The sequence below is a fragment of the Mytilus californianus genome, unplaced genomic scaffold (genome assembly GCF_021869535.1).
Source record: "Mytilus californianus isolate M0D057914Y unplaced genomic scaffold, xbMytCali1.0.p SCAF_13, whole genome shotgun sequence".
NCBI lineage: Eukaryota > Metazoa > Mollusca > Bivalvia > Mytilida > Mytilidae > Mytilus > Mytilus californianus.
In genome coordinates this window covers 11,405,313-11,416,598 of record NW_026262615.1, presented here as the reverse complement: position 1 = coordinate 11,416,598, position 11,286 = coordinate 11,405,313, and positions in this window count along the sequence as shown.

Here is an 11,286-nt window from a genome sequence, read left to right as displayed (position 1 = left end):
ATTTGTTTCTCTGTGGATGTTTCGGGTAGTAGAAATAGATTGCATACAACTTTCAATATTCAAAGATGGATCTGTCCTTCTATTTGAATCAATCCAGATAGTATATATGGTACAACATCATTATTGTTTTGTGGAATAGATAAAAATTGCTTGATCATTCTTTTGTGAAATTTCTCTATTTTTGTTAATCCATATTGGTTTTGTCCGGAACTATAATGTCTAGCCCATATATTAAAGTTGGTATAATATATGTTTTCAGTATGTGTATACATGTGCTGGGGTCTTATCAATTTTTTTCCATGAAATCCGGCAGACATTAGGCTGTAAGGTGTTCATTTTGCTTTTGTGATGGTGATACTTACAGTATCCTCGCTTGTTTCCTTATCTGTTTCCAATCTCTGTATGTCTACATGTACTGCTTTATCTACATTTGGAAGTAATGAAATATTAAGTTGTAATTCAATGCTAGAGTTGTTATGTTTAGTCTTGCGATCGTTCATCTCAATAACTACACTCTTTTGTGGTTGGAGTTTATAGTGTTCTTGTCAGCTGAATTGATATGCTATGTTGAAGAGAATCTGAGCTTCTTCAAGATTTGTACAGTTGATAGTTATGTCATCTGCAAAGTCAGTTGCGGGGCAATGCATGTGCCCAATTTTTATGCTTAATCTACTATGTTCGAGGTTGTGTGAGAGTTTGTTTACATAATTTGAGCTATCTCCTGTGTATTTTTATACCCAATTTCTGATTCTCGTTGCAGCTATGAGATTTCGTTCTAGCGATTCCTCTACACCCAGTTTGTAATTCCGCTTAGAAAAACTGTTGTTTTGGGATATATTCTGGCTGTAAGCTGTTCTTTTTGTTTTTGTGATGGTGATACTTACAGTATCCTCGCTTGTTTCCTTATCTGTTTTCAATCTCTGTATGCCTACATGAACTGCTTTATCTACATTTGGAAGAAATGAAATTTTAAGTTGTAATTCAATGTTAGAGTTGTTATGTTTAGTCTTACAATCTATCATTTCAATAACAAAACTCTTTTGTGGTTGGAGTTTATAGTGTTCTTGTCAGCTGAATTGATATGCTATGTTGAAGAGAATCTGAGCTTCTACATGATTTGTACAGTTAATAGGTATGTCATCTGCACAGGCAGTTGTGGAGAAATGCATGTGCCTAATTTTCATGCTTAATCTACTATGTTCGAGGTTGTGTAGGAGTTGGTCTACATAATATGAGCCATCTCCTGTGTATTTGTATACCCAATTTCTGATTCTCGTTGCAGTTAGGAGCTTTCGTTCTATTGATTTTTTACACCCAGTTTGTAATTCCGCTTAGAAAAAATGTTGTTTTGGGATATATTCTGGTCAGTATACATATTTGACATCAGGGTACCTGTTCCCTCGTTGTTGATGTTAGGATAACTGACTCTACTCAGTGCCATGTTGAAGTAATATATATTTATTGTTGTAACGGGTAAAGTTTTCTGCTTTATGGAGATAGATAACAAAATTAAATTTTTGAACAGGGCTTCCCTAACTCACTCAGGAGGAAAACAAACAGAAGATTGTATTAGTGAACAGGGCTTCCCTAACTCACACAGGAGGAAAACAAACAGAAGATTGTATTAGTGAACAGGGCTTCCCTAACTCACACAGGAGGAAAACAAACAGAAGATTGTATTAGTGAACAGGGCTTTCCTAACTCACGCAGGAGGAACACAAACAGAAGATTGTTTTAGTGAACAGGGCTTTCCTAGCTCACACAAGAGGAACACAAACAGAAGATTGTATTAGTTAACAGGGCTTCCCTAATTCACACAGGAGGGAAATAAACAGAAGATTGTATTAGTGAACAGGGCTTCCCTAATTCACACAGGAGGAAAACAAACAGAAGATTGTATTAGTGAACAGGGCTTTCCTAACTCACGCAGGAGGAACACAAACAGAAGATTGTTTTAGTGAACAGGGCTTTCCTAGCTCACACAAGAGGAACACAAACAGAAGATTGTATTAGTTAACAGGGCTTCCCTAATTCACACAGGAGGGAAATAAACAGAAGATTGTATTAGTTAACAGGGCTTCCCTAATTCACACAGGAGGGAAATAAACAGAAGATTGTATTAGTGAACAGGGCTTCCCTAATTCACATTCAGGTGCGTGTTTGTCTTGCAAATTTTGTACATTTGTAAACCCAGAGTCTATCCAAAGTTCTTTTTTGATGAATTCCGTCGTATAGTAAGTTGTAATTAACATTATTTTTAGTTTTGCTCGTATGTCGCTTTTTGCAGGAGATGATCTGGTCTTGAGAAATTTTAGGAGTTTTGACGGAGCTTTCTTTATTAAGTAATTTCACTGATCACTAATCAATATTACTTTCCAGTTCTGTGTCTTGTTGTTCATCAACATTTTCAGCTTCAGTTGATGAAGGTTTGCCTTGAAATTAATTCCAGTTACTGTAAATTCAGAAATTATTGCGAGGTTTTTATCAATGCGAACACAATTTTTTCTGAAATAATTAATCTCGCATTGGTGTCAATTCTAAAAAAAATCGCAATAATTATTGAATTTACAGTAGTAAAAGTTTGGTAGGGGCATTCGAGGAAAACTATGTTTGCTCTTCTGTTTGATCTGATGAATTCCTGTTTAATTTCTCTAAATATATTTAAGATTCTTTCAACTCTTTGATATGGATATGGATGTATTTTTGTGAATTTTCCTTCCTTGTAAGTTCACAGGTCACAAAAAAAAAAAAATCAATGTACTGTAGGCCTGTTTGCGGATTTTATTTTCTGTAGCGCTTCTGATGTTATAGAGCCGTTAATACTTGTGCCAGATTTATATAATATGTTTATGTTAGGACGGTATCTTCCAGGAATTACAGGTTTTGAATATTTTACCTTACTGTCAGTGAAGATGAACATTTCTTAAGGGTTGGTAGACACCATGGTAGTTCAACAATTTGCTAGTTTCCTTTATTACTTTAGAATACGACATACGTAAGAAAAAATTGTCATGAAAACGATAGGGAACCGGAAATATAATCTATTCACTGATACAGAAATTAATGGTGTTTTCAAAAAAAATAATAACTGGAAATATTATCAAAGATAATAGTAAAAACAATAATAAAAAAAGGGAAAAAACAACTACACACAAATGTACTAAATCAGAAAATTTCACCAGTTTTTCAAAATGGCGCGTACAGGGAAACTCCATGCAGGTATACATTTTAATACACGATTTTAATCTATATTTGAAATTGAAATGGATTAAAATAAAACAGTTAGATAATTAATTTGTAACTCGGATTTGTTTTTGTCTCAATCGATTTATGACTTTCGAACAGCGATATACTACTGTTGCCTTTATTTAAATGATAAAACAATTTGTGTGTGCAAACGAATGTCAATGTGTTTTATGTTATGTTATATTTGTGTAGACCCAAAACCAAAGTTAAATAATCTTTTTCTTCTTCAGCTCCAAAAGATTAACCGCCACCATTCACACATGCGCATACATGACAAAAAATTAAAAAAACGACCAAAAGTCAAACAACCGTATTCAAACACAACATGAAAAACTAAAGACCGAGCAACACAAACCTCACCATAAAACTGGGGTTCTCGGGTAGGGTTAGCTCCACGTGTGACACCCGTCTTGTTACACCTATAAAATACGTTGATTAGTTATATGAAGTGATAAGATTTCACGCTATAGTGGACTTACAGACAAAACAAAAAACAGCTAGTTTCATACCAATACTGAATTAGGTAAGTATATTATCCAAATGATAACCGCTGTCAACTTCATATAATTGGGATGACTTGATCAATCGACATTCTACAAGACAACAATAATTCTAAAACAAGGACACGTTCGAGTTAGTGTCTCCTAACATTAGTCAATAATCTATCACTCTATTACCAGTAGAAACATTAAGAAAATATTAAGAAATTAAGGATACAACTCTCTCAGGCATCATAGGCTTTAGACGAATGTTGGTCCCTAATAGTCATAGAGCTCATACCATGACTACGTTTAAATACACCATCTATCAAATGTTTAGGTTTGAGCGTTCCCAATGAAGGTAGTTCAAGAAAAGCGACTGTTCTCACCTCTTTGACAAAATTTTAATCTTGGATGTTATGAACATTTTATTAAACACTGGGTCGATGCCACTTCTAGTTAAGGTTTCCTTCTCAAAGATATGTACAGCCCAGTAGTCAGCACTTATGTGTTATCATGTATATACTCATCACTGGTGAGTCTGTTGTAGACGAAACACGCGTCTGATGTACACAATTTTAACCTGGTTTACATTAAAGTTTTCTACCCCAGGTTTGAATCAACTTAGCTGTATTTGGTATATCTTTTTCAAATAAGGGCTTCTAAATGCTCTTCGTCTTCGTACTTTATTTGCCCTTTTTAAAATTGTATTCGAATGTCACTGACGAGTTCATACGTATCCTCAAGTCTGTGTTTGTTACCTTGGTATGTCTCTCCACTATATTGGTGTACGCAGTTTGAATTCGGAAATACTGTCGCCTTAATCATAGGAAACCACAAATGGCATTTTACGGGTATTCGTTAATGTTGTTTGTTTTTTTATTGTACAGGTATGTCTGTTTCTGGAGATTGGTGAGATGTATTGTATGTTGAATAATATAAGAAACATTTTTGCACTAGCTTGTATGGTGGTAATCACGATTATAGTTTTAGTAATATATTTATAGTCACGCATATTTTGAGGCCAAAGACAAAAAGCCCATCTGACCGTTCAGAAGTGTAAAATCTTAATACTGGACTATTTGATCCAGTTAATTGTTTCCAAACATTTCCAAATTTTAGGTCAAACTTCATTCTAAAATCTTGTAGGCAAATTCCAGAAACCTTTCGCATTATGCAAACCGTCGTTTTTGTTTGAGTTCGTGAAGTTTATTCTTTAGATTTCCCTTTGTAATGTTTAGTAGACTAATTTGTGTCTTTTTATCTTTTTTTTTGGGTCCTAGTTTCGTCTGATTTTCTTTTTTTTTATTATAATTGTTCCAGTGGTATTCCCTGCTTTTTTTTAAAACTTTTTTACATAGATATTCCTAATGCCATCAGATTAATTTTGTAAATTGAACTTCTTTCGATTCTCCCTAATGCTGTTTCCCATCGTCATAAACAAAGTAAATATTTTAGTTTACAGAAATGCAAATCACTATTTCAATAACAGACTTCATAATATTTGTTTGAGTTATCTCCCTAATCCAAGTTCTTACCCCTTAACAAATTAAAATGTTTTACTTTTATTTCTATCAGCAAGTATTCAGATACATTACATATACATATGGTTAATCTTATTCTTCGGCAATACTAAATCATGATTTTTAAAACAATTGTTAGATGAACGGAAATGATAGTTAGATAAACGGAAATATAACAATAAGAAGATGCGGTATGAATGTCAATGATATAACTATTTACCCGAGATCATATGAAGTAGACGTATGTAATTATAGGCTATCGTAACAAAATGAAATGTTTGATAGGGAGATAACTGTAGACTTTGAACTACATAATATCCTCAATTGAAATACTTCTATTCAAACTAATTGCATCACTCTCCAGACAGATACCTATTACCTTTTCCCAGAACTGCATTGATATATATATATACTTTCCAATAATTGAATTATTATGTATACTTTATCGAATTGAATTGATTTGTATACTTGAAATATTTTAAGTTGACAGTTATCATCATCAGTTACAACAAACTGAGATAATTTTGAAAACAATTCAGTTTGATGAAAAGAAAGATAAACATAGAAATTAAGACTATTTTTGGCTTCAGCAATGTTGAGTTAATGATTCAACAGTACTTTGTCTAGCTTTTGTCATCTGTTACATTCTTTTATGTTAAATCGTTTAAATAACTGCTAGAATGTTGTCGAAGCGGTGATATTTGATGTTTTCAACAGTTTCTGATAACATGCGTTCTTTAAACCTTTTGCGATCAGTATATTTAAAGTTAACTTAATCCTGCCATTTTTTTGGAGGATGACTCAAAAATTGTTGTCATCTATGACGTCTAAATTATGCATCTGATCATTATTTGTTTTCCCTCATTGGTTGTTAATGTTCTTTAATCTTTTTCCTTTTCGTATTCTTAATGTATTGCCTATTATGGTTTTGATTTGTTTTTTATCTGTTTTTGTTTTATGTCGTTGATGTTAACACCCATGCCCACCTTTTTTTCGGTATACATAAATATAAAAGAAAGAGCACAATAGAACAAATTAAAGATACAGAAATTTAAAACAACATTTACCGCTCATCATGTTTCATTCATAACAACGTACACTGTGCATGATCTTATTTTTTCGAGTACATTGTCAGACACATCTATATAAAATAATCAGATGTTGTATGCTCACCAATGGGACAACAATAACACCCCCCCCCCCTCCTTAAAAAAATGAAAAGGAAAGAGCAGAATGTACTTTTGAAGACTATATGGTGCCTTTTAAATCTTTTTTTAGATGTGTGTCCTTCAGTTGCTGTTAAATTCTACACATCTCTTTTTATTGACATCTTTTAGTAAAATTTTGTAACAATTTGTTTATAGCAGAGCACTTTGCAAATAATTTTGGCTAAAGGATTTGAACAACGAGGCAAATTACTTTTCATTAAGCTTGCAGACGAAAACTAACTGAAAATCAACAGTCAAGTTGTAAATGTTAATACTTGAATGTGTTAAAGTTACTACAGTAATGAGCATGATAAGTTGTCAATAGAATACAGTTTGGTGTAAAAGACTGCACAAAACAATTTACTCATCTAAAATGTAAAAGTTGATAACATCATCAATTGACTTTTATTCATTTATCACTTTAGTTTTGTACCAATGAATCTGCATTTGGTTTTTTAACTTTGCGAATTCTTATTTTAACAGTGCGTATCGTCTATGTTTATTTTTTTTTTGATATTTGATGGAATGGTTCAAAACACCCAACTTCGATCAAATAATTTGACAATGCTGTGAATTGCATCGTTTGTTAATTTTTTTATTGATTTTTAGTTTATTTCCTTGAACATAAATCAAAACTTTTCTTTTTTTTATGTCTTTCTTAGTATCTACCAAAGGAAACAAATAATTCTGCTAGTATAAATCTGGATTGCTCAATTAATTGTACTCGCAGATATTAAACTTTTGATTTGTACTAGAACTTTTATAAGTGTAAATCAAAATTTAAACTTTGAATTCCACAGCATGATATGCTTACCTTATACTGTCTTGTTTTTTCGAGTTCATTCAATTCAATCATTGTTTGTTGATATCGTAGATAATTATGTTCTGAATAAAGCTATGTGATTTGGATGACACTAAACTACGGTTTCCTTTAATATACATCCTTACTATAATAGAATTCTCCATTGAATTACTGGATCATAACATTCTAAGTAATGAGACAAATTTCATCACAAACATTATCCCGCATCTATTTTTTTTTATTTTTCAATTTTTGTATTATCGTAAACGGGCATTTACATGTCATTATCTTATGCAGTCCCGTGAGGAATATTTCAATTTAGACGAAATTGGTGATTTTGTTCTGAATATTGACCGAGCCAGTTAAGATTAAAGATATACTTTTTTTGTACTTCCAACAAAAAGCATTAAAACTCTAAATGTTAAATATAAGTAGCAGTCTGTGTTGTTATGAAAGTATTGATATCTAAACTCAATAAGTCAAGTATCGTAACTTAATTAAACGTGTATGGATGTTTTCCGCTTAAAACGTAAAAAAAATATTGAGGAAAAGCAGCTGATTATGGAAATGCCAAAGGTAAGTTATATACTACATATTTTAAATTTAGCAGTTAGGTCGTACACATTTAAAAATTAAAAAAGCAGTGTACGGTTATGTCGTACACATTTTAATATATAAATGTAGCGGTTAGATCGTTCACATATAATTATATACATTAAAAAACAGCAGTGTATTGTTATATTGTACACGTATAAATATCGCGGGTATGTTAAGGCATTTTTTTTCAGGGGCAAATAACTCTTGTGATGCTCATAAATATTAATAAGCAACGTTGCGTCTCCGTAGTGAGCTGTCCGCTTCATTTCACTGGTCGTCAATCGCTCTCGTATTTTGTTCTTTTTATTGATAAACTATGATAATTTGTTGTAATTAAAAACCATATGTCACATTATTTTACAAGCCATAACTTGTATTGTATGAAAATCCTTCTTGTCGATCTCGCAACGTAGGCGTGGCTTATTTTCCTTATTTGGAAAACCGATTCAACAGGAAGCTTGAAACCCACATGTTTTGAACGAACGGATGGTTTTGGTTGCATGAGGCGAAGAATGGCCCATTTACCCAAGGATTTCAGCATACAAGCAGAATCGTACGACATACTTTGACTATGAGTAAGTATTCTGTCGTCTTTTTGCTGTTTTCTGTAGCCGACTATCTTCATTTTGACAAAAATCTACCCTTGAAGTTGCATTATATTCTCCTCCTTTTTTCCATCTGCTGAGTAGAATTTAGAAATTATCCCTGAACTATCTATAATGCAAGTCCTTTGATGGTCCACAGTGTGTATGTGTAATTTAGGTGAAGTTTTAGAATGAGTTGTCCTGGAAATTTGTTATGCTATAGTTACACTTTTTGATATAAAAAAATTAATGTGCTCTAGCCTATGCCATACTTGGCCAGTTGACATTCATTCTGTTTGAATTCATGAATCATGGATATAATTTCTTTTGAGAGCGAGTGATATCAGAATATGAGATTGGCAATTCTGATAACAAGTTGCTGCCAGGTCTAAAATGAATCTGAAGGCAACTGTAGAAGAACAAGACCCCACCTCAATATTATCAATATAAACTGTATTGTGCACCTTTATTATCACAGAGTTTATAACTTCGCAGACAGTGTGTAGAGAAGACACTGCCAGATGTTTTGAAGTTAGCTATGTACATGTACAAACTACACTTTCCCTCAATTTCAAAGCTGCATCATGCAAGGTCAGTTTTAAGACGTGCCAAAACAACAGAAATTCTAGATTTCTATTCACATAAAGACTTGAAAAGACTTAAGTGTAACTGTATGCTGATTGAATTTTTATTCCTTGGCTGCCGCAAGGCCAGATACTTATTTTCTTATGAAAATTTTGCATAGTACGTATACCTATTCGTCTGTAGTGTAAAAAAAATGTAGTACATGTACTTACTGAATAGAAATTCTGATAGACTTAAAAGAAGTTTGTAAAAACCTGGGCTATTGGTCCTGTGCTCAAGTGTAAATCTTATATATACTAATGTATTTACCCTTATTTTATTCTGTATACAACTTTGTACATCTGGGGCCTGTTTATCGAAACTGTCCTAAGATCGGTCCTAAGAATTTCTTAGGACAGAAATTAGGATAAAGTTAGGACCGACTTGCGACATGTCTCAGCATTCACATCGAATCTATCTTAGGATGATCTTAGCTAGGATGTTCTAATTGAAAATAACATACGTGTTAATATGAGCAAGAGACGAGATTCGAATTTTACCGAAGCAAAACTACAGACTCTCATTGACGATGAATTTTGACAATTTGAAAAAAAAGGCAGGACAGGAGTTTTGAGTAAAAAAAAGGCAGGATGACTATTTATTTTAAAAAAAGTCAGGATAAAGTAATAAAAAAGGACCTAACAGAGTGAAAAATAAAAAGGAAGGACAGAGATTCCAAAAATAAGCCCCCCCCCCCTTCTGCGGTCATAAAAATCAAATGGTAGCTCCCTAAAGTAAATGCAACCAATATAGGCTATATTTGTTTATAAAATAACCATCCTAAATAAATCCTAAAGTTAGGACCAACCTAAGACCATCTTAAGACACCTAAATTAGTATCCTAAAGTTAGGACAATTCCTCGGATTTTCCTAAGTTGCAACATGTTTGATAAACCCACTTAGGACTAAGATATGTCCTAAGTTGGTCTTAGGACACGTCCTAATCCTAAGACTGCTCCGATAAACAGGCCCCTGTACATGTTGTAGTGCTTTAATATGTATATGAATAAAAGGAGATGTAGGGTGTACATTGTACATTGTTTGTGTACATAATCATATATCATAAGACAGCTACCCATGTTCTTTCTGTTCAACATGTTTTACTACCAGAATAAAGTTCATTTTTGTTTCATTCTGTTTATCATGTTTATATAACCATGATTACAGTCTTTATGAAATACATGTATGTTACATGTATTAAAAGGAAAAATAAATATTATAATTATTCAACCTAAATTGATGTCATGTATGTGGATGTGTCTTCGAAAATATTGAAAAACAAATGTCACCCACGGAATCAAACAAGTACCAAATAAAAAAGATTTACAATTGTATCCGTCAAGGATATAGCTCTATAGTACAGAAAAATAACATACATTTGTTATTGTGGACTATAAAATCAAAGAACTGTGATAACATATGTATGTTACATGTTTCAAAGGGACAATGTACATCATTAGTTTTGTTAAAATGTATACAAGTTCTATTGATATTACTATTGTCTTTATGTATACTTAAGTATAGAAAGATATAACAGTTCATAGTTTGCCAATCATGCATAGAACACCTTATCACAATTATTTATAGGTCACTGTACAGCTTTCAACAATGAGTAAAACTCTTATAATGTGCATTTATACATGTTTTATTGTCGAGCCTGCGACTTTTGTTGCAGAAAGCTCGCCATAGGGATAGTGATCCGGCGGCGGCGGCGTTAGCTAACTTCTTAAAAGCTTTATATTTCAGAAGGTGGAAGGTCTGGATGCTTCATACTTTGTATATGGATGCCTCATGTAACGAAGTTTCCGTCAGTCACATGTCCAATGTCCTTGACCTCATTTTCATGATTCAGTGACTACTTGAAAAAAAAGTTATGATTTTTTGTAATGTTAAATTCTCTCTTATGATAAGTAATAGGATAACTATGTTTGGTATGTGCGTACCTTGCAAGGTCCTCATGCCTGTCAGACAGTTTTCACTTGACCTCGACCTCATTTCATGGATCAGTGAACAAGGTTAAGTTTTGGTGGTTAAGTCCATATCTCAGATACTATAAGCAATAGGTCTAGTATATTCGGTGTATGGAAGGACTGTAAGGTGTACATGTCCAACTGGCAGGTGTCATCTGACCTTGACCTCATTTTCATGGTTCAGTGGTTGTAGTTAAGTTTTTGTGTTTTGGTCTGTTTTTCTTATACTGTATGCAATAGGTCTACTATATTT